Here is a 14,108-nt window from a genome sequence, read left to right on the forward strand (position 1 = left end):
TTCACGCCATTCTCCTGCCTCAGCCTCCTGAGTAACTGGGACTACAGACACCTGCCACCACGCCTGGCTAATTTTTTGTATTTTTAGTAGAGACGGGATTTCACCGTGTTAGCCAGGATGGTCTCAATCTCCTGACCTCATGATCCTCCCGCCTCGGCATCCCAAAGTGCTGGGATTATAGGCGTGAGCCACCGTGCCCGGCTAATTTTGTATTTTTAATAGAGACGGGGTTTCTCCATGTTGGTCAGGCTGGTCTTGAACTTCTGACCTCAGGTGATCCTCCCGCCTCGGCCTCCCAAAGTGCTGGGATTACAGGCGTAAGCCACCATGCCCAGCCAGGTTATCCTGCATTCTGTGGGATGAGAACTACCATGGTTACTATGTGGAACATAGAAGTATATGTAGGTTTCTGTTCTCATAGGCCGAGGTGGGAGGATGACTTGAGCCCAGGAGTTCAAGATTAGCCTGAGCAACACAGTGAGAACCCGCCTCTACAAAAATAAAAAAAAATTAGCCAGGTGTGGTGGCCCATGCCTTTTTTCCCCAGCTACACAGGAGGCTGAGGCTGGAGGATTGCCTGAGCCTAGGAGGTTGAGGCTGCAGTAAGCCATGATCACATCATTGCAGTCCAGTCTGGGTGACAGAGCAGGACCCTGTCTCAAACAAAAAACCTACAAAAAAATTTTTTCATTTCCTATAAAGTTAAACATACACTCTTCCTCTATTTTTGTTTTTTTGTTTTTGAGACAGGGTATCACTATATGTTGCCCAGTCTGGACGCCAGCTCCTGGACTCAAGTGATCCTCCTGCCTCAGCATCCTGAGTAGCTGGGACTACAGGCAAACAACACTGCACCCTCTTCCCTTTATTTTTCTTTCTTTCTTTTGAGACAATTTTGCTCTTGTTGCCCAGGCTGGAATGCAATGGCATGTTCTCGGCTCACGGCAACCTCCACCTCCTGGGTTCAAGCGATTCTCCTGCTTCAGCCTCCCGAGTAGCTGGGATTACAGGCACCTGCCACCATGCCCAGCTAATTTTTTGTATTTTTAGTAGAGACAGATTTCATCATGTTGGCCAGGCTGGTCTCGAACTCCTGACCTCAGGTGATGCACTCGCCTCGGCCTCCCAAAGTGTTGGGATTACAGGCGTGAGCCACTGTACCTGGCCTACTTTAATGTGACATACAAAGCCCTCCTTTTCCATCATGACCTCATACGCACTCCATCAAAGAATAGTTGTCTTTTAGTATCTATGGAGGCCTAGTTCTGGGACCCCCCCAACCACCAGGATACCCAAATTTGCAGATGCTCTAGTCTCTCATATAAAGTAGTGCAGCATTTGCATGAATGGGACATACACATATCCTCTCACATACTTTTCTTTTGAGACAGTCTTGTTCTGTTGCCCAGGCTGGAGTGCAATGGCATGATCTGGGCTCCCTGCAAACTCCGCCTCCTGGGTTCAAGCAATTCTCCTATCTCAGCCTCCCTAGTAGCTGGGTGACAAGAGTGAAAATCTTACAGGCTCCTGCCACCATGCCTGGCTAATTTTTGTATTTTAATAGAGACGGGGTTTTGCCATGTTGGCCAAGCTGATCTCGAACTCCTGACCTCAGGTGATCTGCCTGCCTCAGCCTCCCAAAGTGCTGAGATTACAGGCATAAGACACCACGCCCTGCCTCGTATACTTTTGTTTGTTTGTTTTTGTTTTTTTGAAACAAGGTCTCTGTTGCCCAGGCTAGAGTGATGTGATTCCTGCTCACTGCAGCCTTGACCTCCTGGGCTCAAGTGACCCTCCCACCCTAATATCTCAAGAAACTGAGGCCGGGCGCAGTGGCTCAAGCCTGTAATCCCAGCACTTTGGGAGGCCGAGACGGGCGGATCACGAGGTCAGGAGATCGAGACCATCCTGGCTAACACGGTGAAACCCCGTCTCTACTAAAAATACAAAAAAACTAGCCGGGCGAGGTGGCGGGCGCCTGTAGTCCCAGCTACTCCGGAGGCTGAGGCAGGAGAATGGCGTAAACCCGGGAGGCGGAGCTTGCAGTGAGCTGAGATCTGGCCACTGCACTCCAGCCCGGGCGACAGAGCAAGACTCCGTCTCAAAAAAAAAAAAAAAAAAAAAAAAAAAAAGAAACTGGGACTACAGTTGTGCTCCAATTTTTTAATTTTTTGTAGAGCTCCTGTATATTTTAAACAATCTCTAGATTACTTATAGTACCTAATATAATGTAAATGCTATGTAAATAGGTGTCATACTGTATAGTTTAGGAAACAATGACAAGAAAAATAGCCTGCATGTTCAGTAAAGATGCAGCTATCCATTTTTCCCCACATATATATATATTTTTGTTGTTGTTGTTGTTGTTGTTGTTTGTGTTTTTGCGACAGAGTCTTGCTCTGTCACCCAAGCTGGAGTGCAGTGGCGCGATCTTAGCTCCCTGCAACCTCTGCTTCCCAGGTTCAAGCAATTCTCACACCTCACCCACCCAAGAAGTGTGCCACCATGACCAGCTAATTTTTTTTTTTTTTTTTTTTGACACAGATTTTCACTCTTGTCCAGGCTGGAGTGCAGTGGTGCGGTCTCAGCTCACTGCAAACTCCACCTCCCAGATACAAGCGATTCTCCTGCCTCAGCCTCTCAAGTAGCTGAAATTATAGGCACCCGCCACCACACCAGCTAATTTGTGTATTTTTAGTAGAGACAGGGTTTGGCCATGTTTGCCAGGCTGGTCTCAAACTCCTGACCTCAGGTGATCCACCTGCCTCGGCCTCCCAAAGTGCTGCCTACAGGCATGAGCGACCGAGCCTGGCTTCCCTGAATATTTTCAATCCGAAATTGTTTGAATCCATGGATGCAGAACCCATGGATACAGAGAGCTGACTGTGGAATTTATTTTATTTTTTTTATGTATTTTTAAAGAATAGAGATTGGGTTTCACCATGTTGCCCAGGCTGGTCTTAAACTCCTGGACTCAAACAATCTGCCCACCTCAGCCTCCGAAAGTGCTGGGATTGCAGGTGTGAGCCATCGTGCCCAGCCTATAATTTCAAAAAGTTAAAAGCATGTCTCCTACATAAATAGTGGGCCACATCAAAGATTTATTTAATTTATCCTGGCATGGTGGCTCACACCTATAATCCCAGCACTTTAGGAGGCTGAGACAGGAGGTTCACTTGAGTTCAGGAGTTCAAGACCAGCCTGGGCAACATAATGAGACCCCATCTCTACAAAAAAAAATTTTTTTTAATTAGCTGGGTGTAGTAGCTTACACCTATGGTCCTAGCTACTCCAGAGGCTAAGGTAGGAGGATTGCTTGAGCTCAGGAGGTCACGGCTGCAGTGAGCCGTGATTGTGCCACAGGACTCCAGCAGCCTGAGCAACACAGTGAGACCCTGTCCCTTAAAAAAAAAAATTATTTGCAATCTATCAATTTCCTACAAGTTAACATCAAATTTGCAAAGGTCTGTAGGGTCTACTCAGTAATTAAACACACAGAGCTGTTTTTGTTTTTGTTTTGAGACAGTCTCGCTCTGTCGCCCAGGCTGGAATACAATAGCATGATCCTGACTCACTGCAGCCTCGACCTCCTGGACTCAAGTGATCCTCCTGCCTCAGCCTCCCAAGTAGCTGGGACCACAGGTGCACACAACCACACCCAGCCAATTTTTTGTTTTTATTTTTTTTTATTTTTATTTTTATTTTTTTTTTGAGACGGAGTTTCGCTCTGTCGCCCAGGCTGGAGTGCAGTGGCGCGATCTCGGCTCACTGCAAGCTCCGCCTCCCGGGTTCACGCCATTCTCCTGCCTCAGCCTCCCGAGTAGCTGGGACTACAGGCGCCCACAACCGTGCCCGGCTAATTTTTTGTATTTTTAGTAGAGACGGGGTTTCACCGTGGTCTCGATCTCCTGACCTTGTGATCCGCCCGCCTCGGCCTCCCAAAGTGCTGGGATTACAGGCGTGAGCCACCGCGCCCGGCCCAATTTTTTATTTTTAGTAAAGACGAGGTTTTACTATGTTGCCCAGGCTGGTTGGCCTCCCAAAGTGCTGGGATTGCAGACATAATCTGTCACCCAGGCTGGAGTGCAGTGGTGGGATCTCAGCTCACTGCAGTGTCCACCTTCCCAGCTCAAGCAGTCTTCCTTCCTCCTGTCTCTCCCACCTGACAGCACACCAGCTAATTTTTAGAATGATTTTGAAAGACCATGCTGACATTTTTTGGTCTAATTTCCAAATTCTGGATAATTTTTCTTAAGGCACACTAAAATACTCAAGGTTCAGTAAATTCCACGCTCTTCTGTCTCCCTCAACATAGAGCTTCTTTCTTCCTGGGCCTGAGTTGCTTTTCCCCTCCTTAAACCTGTCTATTTCCTGCTTTGGCCTGGTTGATTCTACTGGTCTTCAGGCCTGAGGTCAGGAGTCGTGTGTCTGACCACCCCCGACCTTGTCCGGGTACCAGGCCTCCTCTGGATTCAGGCACTTCCTTGGCCCCAGCAACACACCTGGCCTCCCTCCAGCCCAGCATCCCTGCCAGTCCTTAACAGCATCTGTTTGCTCATTGGCCTCCTCCGGAAGCCTGTGGGCTTCCACAGGGTGGGGCTGTTTTTCCATTTCTGTATCCCTAGGGCCTAGCCCAGTGCCTGGCACCCTGTGAGGCTTAATAAATGTTTGCTGAATAAATTCAATGAGGTGCTGGCTAGGTGCCTCCTCAAGGTCTCTTCCAGACTTCTCCATGAGTCTTCATTTATGGACTGGTTGCCATGGTTTCTCTCTCTCTCTCTTCTGTCTTCTGTCTCTCTCTTCTGTCTCTTTCAGACCTCCTCCTCCCACTTCCCCACACACTGCATTGAAATCCCAGCTGGGGGCCGTAGAGAAACAGAGGCAGCCCCATCCCTGAGAGGGTGCCGGGGGGAGGGCGAACCTGCACTGTCGTTGGGGCCTGGTGGGCCCAGGGATCAGGTTGCCTGCCTCTGGGAGGAGGATTCTCAGGTCTCCACAGCTTTACCGTGGGTGCTTTGGGGTTTGGCAGTCTCACAGGTTAGAGATGGGCTGGCCCTGCTGAGGCCTCAGGAGGATTTAGACACAAAGAGCCTGATTGTATGGTAATTTCCTCCTTACCTACCAGCTGGGCCTATTGAATTCTTCTTTGTAACTGCAGTGCCTTTTCTTTCAGGCTTACTTAAATAGGCCACCCCTACATTTCCTAGCAGGGGACTTCTTCTTGGGAGGTACTGCCACAGCCTGCACCATTCCTTTGGTCCTTCTCCCCACAGGTTTCCTTATCTTTGTTTATTTATTTATTTTTGAGATGGAATCTCTCTCTCAGTTGCCCAGACTGGAGTGCAGTGGTATGATCTCGGCTCACTGCAACCTCCACCTCCCAGGTTCAAGTGATTCTCCTGCCTCACCCTCCCAAGTAGCTGGGATTGCAGGCACCCACCACCATGCCCAGCTAATTTTTGTATTTATTTATTTATTTATTTATTTATTTATTTTTTTTTTTTATTTTTTTTTTTTGAGACGGAGTCTCGCTGTGTCTCCCAGGCTGGAGTGCAGTGGCGTGATCTCGGCTCACTGCAAGCTCCGCCTCCTGGGTTCACGCCATTCTCCCGCCTCAGCCTCCCAAGTAGCTGAGACTACAGGCGCCCGCCACCACGCCCGGCTAGTTTTTTGTATTTTTAGTAGAGACGGGGTTTCACCATGTTAGCCAGGATAGTCTCGATCTCCTGACCTCGTGATCCACCTGCCTCGGCCTCCCAAAGTGCTGGGATTACAGGCTTGAGCCACCGCGCCCGGCCAATTTTTGTATTTATAGTAGAGATGGGGTTTCGACATGTTGGCCAGGCTGGGCTCGAACTCCTGACCTCAATGATCTGCTCACCTCAGCCTCCCAAAGTGCTGAGATTACAGGCGTGAGCCACCGCACTCAGCCACAGGTCTTTTTATTGTTGCCCATTCCTCTCTAATACAGGTCAGGCTCAGCCAGGGTATTCCATCCATATCTGTTAACACAGCTGGGAAAATGAACAAAGGTATGACAAAAGGAAATAATTAAGAAGTAAAAAGGGCTGGGTGTGGTGGCTCATGCCTGTAATCCCAGCACTTTAGGAGGCCGAGGTGGGTGGATCACGAGGTCTTGAGTTAAGACCAGCCTGGCCAAGATGGTGAAACCCCATCTCTATTAAAAATACAAAAAAATTAGCTAGGCATGATGGCGGGCGCCTGTAATCCCAGCTATTCGGGAGGCTGAGGCAGAGAATTGCTTGAACCCAGGAGGCGGAGGTTGCAGTGAGCTGAGATCATGCCAGTGCACTCTGGCCTGGGCGACAGAGCGAAACTCTGTCTCAAAACAAACAAACAAACAAACACACAAATAAAGTAAAAAGGCCAGGTGCAGTGGCTCGCACCGGTAATCCCAGCACTTTGGGAGACCGAGGCAGGAGGATCTCTTGAGCCCAGGAGTTTGAGACCAATCTGGGCAACATGGCAAAACCCCATCTCCACAAAAACTTAAAAAATTAGCCAGGTGTGGTGGTGTGCACCTGTGATCCCAGCTACTTGGGAGGCTGGGTTGGGAGGATCACCTGAGCCCAGGAGGCAGAGGTTGCAGTGAACCGAGATCACACCACTGCACTCCAGCCTGGGTGACAGAGTGAGACCCTGCCTCTTTTTTTTTTTGGAGACAGAGTCTCGCCCTGTCACCCAGGCTGGAGTGCAGTGGCGTGATCTCAGCTCACTGCAACTTCCACCTCCTGGGTTCAAGCAGTTCCCTGCCTCAGCCTCCCGAGTAGCTGGGATTATAGGCGTCCACCACACCCAGCTAATTTTTGTATTTTTAGTAGAGACAGGGTTTCACCATCTTGGCCAGGCTGGGCTCGAACTCCTGACTTCGTGATCCACCCGCCTCAGCCTCCCAACGTGCTGGGATTACAAGCGTGAGCCACCATGCCCGGCCTGAGACCCTGTCTTTAAAAAAAAAAAAAAAAAAGAAAGAAAAGAAAAAAGGTAACAAGAAACCTTTAGTTGGTGAAACTGGGTTTCCTCCAGGTTTCTCTGACAGAGAAGGGTGACTATAAAATTTATCCTTCAACCAGGACATCTGGCAGGTAAAAGGGGGTGCTATCAATAATCGTGACAGGACAGCAGCATAGGCTGTGGTTGTCCTGGGCACTTTAGGATGTATAGTCAGTCAGGCCCCTTTCGTGGGCACAGAACCCCAGGGAAACATCTGTCACAGGAACAGTCTGTTTCTTTCATGTGTTAATTCCACAAAGGCTTACTCTTACCTCTCCTGGAAATTCCAGATAGCAAGAGGTCCCTGGCCTAGGGAAGCTTACAGTCTAATGGAAGAGACAATTCATCACAAAAGAGTGTGCAAAATGCTAAGATAAACAGCAGGAAAGGGGAAGCAGAGTCCTGTGGGAGTGCATAAGGAGGGGCACCTCACCCTGCCCCGAGTAGGGTGTTGGCCCTGACTTGTTGCTCAGGGGAGGTGAAGCCTGAGTTGGGCTCTGAAGGAGGAGTAGATATCTGCTGGTAAAGAAGAGATTTGGTGGCCAGGTGTGGTGTCGCAAGCTTGTAATCCCAGTTTCTTGGGAGGCTGGGGCAGGAGAATTGCTTGAACCCGGGAGGCGGAGGTTGCAGTGAGCCAAGATCACGCCATTGCACTCCAGCCTGGGCGACAAGAGCAAAACTCAGTCTCGAAAAAAAAAAAGGAGGTTTGGAGTGAATAGCAAAAATTTCTGGTCCGAAAAAACCTGCCTGTGTAGAGGCACAGACAGAAGAAGGTGCATTTGTTTTTGGAGTAACTGGAAAGCTCCTGTCTCTTTCTGTTCTTCCTCTTAATCCCATCCTGAGCCCTCTACTTCTGGAAGAGGAGCCCATCATTTCCATTTGTCACTTTGGTGAAAGGGGTGCTTGCTTACTCACCGGTCTTCAGAAAAGTTTGTTGAATAGATCGATAAAGCCAAGAAGTGCCCTACACTCTCCTTCCGTGATGTAAGTGCGAAGTTTCAAAACTTGGTTTATTATTACTATAAGAGTTCTTTTCGGCCGGGCGCGGTGGCTCACGCCTGTAATCCCAGCACTTTGGGAGGCCGAGGCGGGCGGATCACAAGGTCAGGAGATCGAGACCACGGTGAAACCCCGTCTCTACTAAAAATACAAAAAATTAGCTGGGCGCGGTTGTGGGCGCCTGTAGTCCCAGCTACTCGGGAGGCTGAGGCAGGAGAATGGCGTGAGCCCGGGAGGCAGAGCTTGCAGTGAGCCGAGATCGCACCACTGCACTCCAGCCTGGGCTGGGCGACAGAGCCAGACTCCGTCTCAAAAAAAAAAAAAAAAAAAAAAAAAAAAAAAAAGAGTTCTTTTCTTTCTTTCTTTCTTTCTTTTTTTGGGACGGAGTTTCACTCTTGTTGCCTAGGCTAGAGTGCAATGGCATGATCTTGGCTCACTGCAGCCTCTGCCTCCTGGGTTCAAGCGATTCTTCTGCCTCAGCCTCCCGACTAGCGGGGATTACAGGCATGTGCAATCACGCCCGGCTAATTTAGTATTTTTAGTAAAGACGGGTTTCTCCATGTTGGTCAGGCTGGTCTCAAACTCCCGACCTCAGGTGATCTGCCCGCCTTGGCCTCCCAAAGTGCTGGGATTACAGACATGAGCTACAGCCCTGTCTTTTTTTTTTTTTTTTTTTTTTTTGAGACAGAGTCTCTCTCTGTCGCCCAGGCTGGAGTGCAGTGGTGCAATCTCGGCTCACTGCAACCTCCACCTCCTGGGTTCAGGTGATTCTCATGCCTCAGCCTCCCGAGTAGCTGGAATTACAGCTGCATGCCACCATGCCCAGCTAATTTTTGTATTTTTAGTAGAGTCCAGGTGTCACCATGTTGGCCAGGCTGGTCTCAGACTCCTGACCTCAAGCCATCTGCCTGCCTCGGCCTCCCAAAGTGCTGGGATGATGTGTGTGAGCCACCACACCCGGTGGAGTTCTCTTCTATCATATTTATACTTTATCTTTCAAAAATTGAGCCCATATTGCTGCCTGCCAAGCATTGTGCCCGAGTGATGCACAGGTCACTTCATTTAATCTTCACAACAATCCTGTGAGATAGGTAATCTCATACCCGAATTACAGAAGAGGCTCAGTGAGGTCAGAAACTGGCCCAGGTCTCACAGTTGACTAGTGAGGAGCTGAGATTTGCTAGGATGACCTGACACTCTGAATTCTCTAAATTCCACCTTCTTAACCACAATACATGTAGTCAGGGAAGGCCTGGCTTTATTATTCATAAGTTGGCCCTGAGAGCTGACTCAGGCTCCTGTGGCAGCCCCAGGAGTCCTGGGTTTCAAAGGGAGTGGGAGGTGGGCAGCAGAGAGGCCCTCGAGTTTCGATAACCCCTGCACTTAGGTTGCAGGCTACATGGTATGATAGAGACAGACCCAGACCGGAATCCCTCCACCCTCCTCTCTAGGGTGGAGCCCCTTCCAGCAAAGCTGGCCCAGCCCTGTGATGTCACACCACTGGGCAGGGCTTCCAGGGATTGGTGACACCCGGCTGACGTAAGGGAGGTGGAGGAGCCACAGGTCCCTCCTATCCCCAGGGCAGTTCAGGGGCTTGACTGCATTTTAGCAATGATTGTAATTACAAATTGCTCTCCGAACCACTGGGCAGGAAAAGCTTGCTGAGATTCTGCTTTTGGCTCTGGGATTTGAACCCATAACTGGCTCAGGAGACTTGAAACTACCAATGTGCTTTGTGTCCCCAACAAGTCACTTGTCCTCTCTGGGCCATCTCTAGGGCACAGCCTCCTAATTCAATAAAATGAAGTGATGGCAGGAGAGATTGCCGAGGACTCTTTCATGAAGCCCAGACAGGAGAGCAGGAGGGTCGGGGGAGGAGGGTCCTGAGTTCGCTCTGTCATGGCCCTAATCTGTCCTCCCCCCATTCTTCACTCCCCCTCTTATCCCTGGTGGCCCCAAGTGAGAATGTGACTCATCTGGCTCCAGGCACCCAGTTTCAGCCTCGCCCCGCCCCTGCCCCGGGCATCTCATTTGCTGTTTACCCCCCAGGAGCAGGTGCACCTGGGTCACCCCACCGCAGGAGTGAGAGATATAAGGCTCTGGGGCACTGCCTGCCCCCACACCCACAGATGGCCCAAGGCCAGCACAGGGGTTGGAGCTCTCTAGAAAGATGAGGCACTTGGGGAGCATAAAACAGCTCCACGTGGGCCCACCGCCCTGTCCAACTGCTGAGCTCAGCTGGCTGTCTCTCATCTCTTCCCATGGGTTTGTCTTCATTCACCCACTGTCCCCTAGAGCAGCCCAGGACCCCATGCAGAGCTCAGCCAGTCCCAGGAGGGGAGGGCCCCTTGAAGCCAGTCGGGGGCCAGGGGAGCTGGTGCTCACATTGAGGGGGTGTAGAGGGCAGGCCAGGCCCACACATCCTGTGCTAAGAAGAGAGCACAGGGTGTGGAAGGAGGGGTTGGAGTGGGAGACCCATAGCCTGATTCAGTACAGAATGGAAGAGTGAAGTTATGGGGGGACTGAAAGGTTTGGTGACAGATACTGGGATGTGAGTCTGGAAGGCAGCTTTGAGTCATGGCATCTACCCTCCCTTTGTGACCTTGGCCGTGTCCATTGCCCTCTTATCCCCACCTGTACAAGGCAGGCGCCTCAGTGTTCCCATCTGTACAAGGTAGGGGCTCAGTTGGATAAGCCTAGGCTCCTTCTAACCCTTGCACTCTGTGGTTACCCAGGTGGGCATCCCCACCCCAGTGCCCAAACTTCCCCTATCCCCACTAGCTCCTGCATCTCTCCCAGGGAGAAAAAGAAACCCCATTGGGTCATGGAACACGGGAAGGGTTGGCAATTCCTGTGTGAGGCAGCCCAAGGCAACCTCGGAGGCCTCCTGCAGATACCCTGGGGGCCTGCCCCTCCCCTGGCCCAGGATTCAGACCACAGAGCAGACAACAAAGGCAGGCAGGTGGAAAATTCCCTCTGGCTCTCTGCCCAGGCACCCTGGATGGCAACTGTGCCAGGCTGGGCGGGCAAAAGCCGGGAGTCCAGGATACCAACAGGCAGCCTGGCAGCCTCAGGGAGCTGGTAAGGGGCCTGTCAAGGTCTCCCCAGCTCAATTGCCCCCCACTGCTCAGACACAGAAATTGTATTCTACTCAGGTGGACAGACAGGTGGGAGGAGGAGGATGGGGAAATATGTGGTTGTTTGAACTTCTCAGAAGTTGTACCCCTGAGCCAAGAAGATTATGCCAGCTCCTCCCACTCCCCTGAGTTGAGTGGTCCCCGGGACTTTTAATGGCGGACCGGGGGCTGCAGCTAGTTTGGCAGACAGACAGAAAGCAAGTTTTGTCAAGTGTCCCTGTGTCCACTGGGCTCCTGCTGGCTGCTGGTCTCTGCCCTGTGACCTTGGGCAGTGTGTATGCTCCTGCAGGGCTTGCTTTGCCCATCTCTAACCCTGGAATAACTGGGTCCTGCTCCCTGGAAGGGCATGAAGCTACACCCATGTAAGGCCTAGCAGAAGTGGAAAGCCCTGTGTGTATATGTGACTTGAGGCTGGGAGGCAGCCCACTCCCAGAGCCTGCATGTTCAAAGATTCCTTGCATCTGGAAAGCCAAGGCAGGGACCCCTTCTGCCTGCCTCTCTTCTGCTTTCTGCTCAGACCCCCAGAGCTGGTTACCATGGCAACGGTTCCTGCCTATCTCCCCAGAGGCCTTTCACAGAATCCAGAGTTGGTTTCTACAATGTTTGCACACAAACACTTTCTTGTTGCCAGTCAGTTCGGATGGTACTTCCAGAACTGAGGAAGTACCTTTGTGACTTTGCCAGGTCACGGCCAGCTGGCCCCTGGAATCACTCCCCAATAGGGTGCCATCCATCGGGCTCTGGAGGGCTGAGGAGTCAGGGTGTGGCCAGGTCAAGGTGAACCACCTGCTGCTGGGAAATCTACCCAAAGGGCACGTCCCACTGACCCCCAGTCAGCAGCCTGCGAGCGTCATTGCCTATACAGGGAACATTGTCCGTCTAGGCTGGCAGGAGAAGGCCCTAAAGATAAGGCAGGGCATGAACCCAACTCCATGACAGCCAATTAGCTCCGCTCCAAGAACCCAACCGTTGTGACTCACTGACAGCCAATCAGGAGGCCCTGGGCCAGATACTTTTTTCAGCTAGACACACCTGTAACCTGCTAGCCATCTGTTGAACCACACCCCTGCCCCAACCATTCTAGAAAGAAATATAAATCTCTTTTACAGCTGTAAATGGAGAGCTCTGTAACTCTAATATGGAGGGAGATGCACGCTGATCTATACTGAGCTCAGAGACAGACATGAATGCATAAACATGCACCTGCACAGATGAAAATCTATCTACCAGCCCTGCTCCTTCCTGCCTCCACCAAGGTCACCATCATCTCTATTCTCCTCCACCCTCCCGGGTCAGAAATTGGCAAAAGAGAAAAGGATATTGCACGAGACCTAAATATACCTTTCCAGTGCACAGTGGCAGCTTTCTGTGAACTGTTAGGCCAGCAGTGGTCCAGACATTTTCCCTCGTCCTCTGCAAAAAACAAAAAAAAAACCAAAAACAAACAAAAACATTGACTGGGCATCATTCGTAGGTTTATCTGGGAATACTAGTGCTTGGAGGGGACTGAGCATACCCCTAGCAAAGCCCCATTTTATGGATGAGGGCTAGGCCCAGAGGGAGGGTTTCTCCATCCAGAGGAGGGCTCAGTGCTCGTGACTGTTGCCAAGGGCATCTTGCCGAAGTTCCAGGGTCCAGGTCAGATATTGGACCCATGGTCCCACCCTGGAGGATTTCCTGCAGGGGGGTGCCCCCCAGCTGGCCACAGTGGATCAGGCATGCCCAGAGGAAGACCTGGGAAAGAGGCACTATGCTTGTGTGTCCTCCAACCTTCCTACCCTAGGGACTGCCCAAGGGCTGGGAGAACAGGGATCTTCTGTCGACTATGAGGGAAAAATGCTAGTTCATAGGCACTAGTTGAACTAGTGCCTATGATTCTGGGGTCTCTGGGATGCCTGGGATCGTGGTAGCATGGCCCACGGTCCTGCAGCAGTTTGAGTCACAGCCACATTACCAGACTGCAGGACAGCAGGCCAAGACCTCCAGCCTGGGGGTTTCAGGGTCTATGAACTAGCACCTAGGTGCTAGTTGAACTAGCATTTCAGTGCTCTATGCCAGAGGGACCTCAATAGAGAGAGATGCAGACAATCCAAACTTGTTTCAGTGTAAGCCTCAAATTTTCGAGCCCTCCAGATGCAGGGTGTTCATACTACCCAGTATTGAGCCTCTAGACATGACCTTGACTGAAGGCTGCCACATCTTCAAGCAGAGTCCTGCTAAAAATGATAACAACTTAGGCACATGAAGTGCATACTCTGTGTCAGGAATTATGCTAGGCGCTGGGGAGACAGACATGAACTAGGTACCCAGGCCCCTGCAGGTTGTTCTCATGTTGGGTATATAGGGTAGCTTCAGCAAACGGCCTCCCTCAGCCCGCAAGGCCACAGGCCCCAAAACAGGCAAAACACGGCCCCTGCAGACTCACAGGACTTTTGTGCTGGTTTAGACAAGAGAGAAACAGAATGAATCCCAGGAAGATTCAGAGGGGGCAAGATCTGACCCCTACAGCCAAGGACAGCCAGAGGTAGGAGGACTTTTGCCCATGGGTGGAAATCATTCTATTCGTGCATAAATCAAGTCTCACCCAAGATGTTGCGCAGCCAGCTTGACCTTGCCTGTTCTAGGGAATAGAGGCTGGGCTCCGATTCCAGAGCTAAGAACTGGGGTGGGGTCTCTGTGTCTTTTTTTTTTTTTTTTTTTTTTTTCAGACAGAGTCTCACTCTGTCACCAGGTTGGAGTGCAGTGGCACAATCTCGGCTCACTGCAAACTTTGCCTCCCGGATTCAAGAGATTCTCCTGCCTCAGCCTCCCAAGTAGCTGGGACTGTAGGCGTGTGCCACCATGCCCAACTAACTTTTGTATTTTTAGTAGAGACAAGGTTTCAACGTGGTGGCCAGGATGGTCTCAATCTTGGCCTCCCAAAGTGCTGGGATTACAGGCATGAGCCATCACACATGG

General features: G+C 50.9%; 1 long non-coding RNA gene across 1 annotated transcript in view; it reads right to left on the reverse strand.

The window, feature by feature from the left end:
• Positions 1-14,108, reverse strand: part of LOC105484729 (uncharacterized) — a 33,825-nt gene that overhangs the window by 9,640 nt on the left and 10,077 nt on the right. Inside the window, exon 2 of the long non-coding RNA XR_989174.2 lies at positions 12,492-12,563. This is a non-coding gene — a long non-coding RNA (uncharacterized lncRNA). The remainder of the gene's footprint in view (positions 1-12,491; positions 12,564-14,108) is intronic.

This window comes from Macaca nemestrina, chromosome 1 (genome assembly GCF_043159975.1).
Source record: "Macaca nemestrina isolate mMacNem1 chromosome 1, mMacNem.hap1, whole genome shotgun sequence".
NCBI classification, from domain to species: domain Eukaryota; kingdom Metazoa; phylum Chordata; class Mammalia; order Primates; family Cercopithecidae; genus Macaca; species Macaca nemestrina.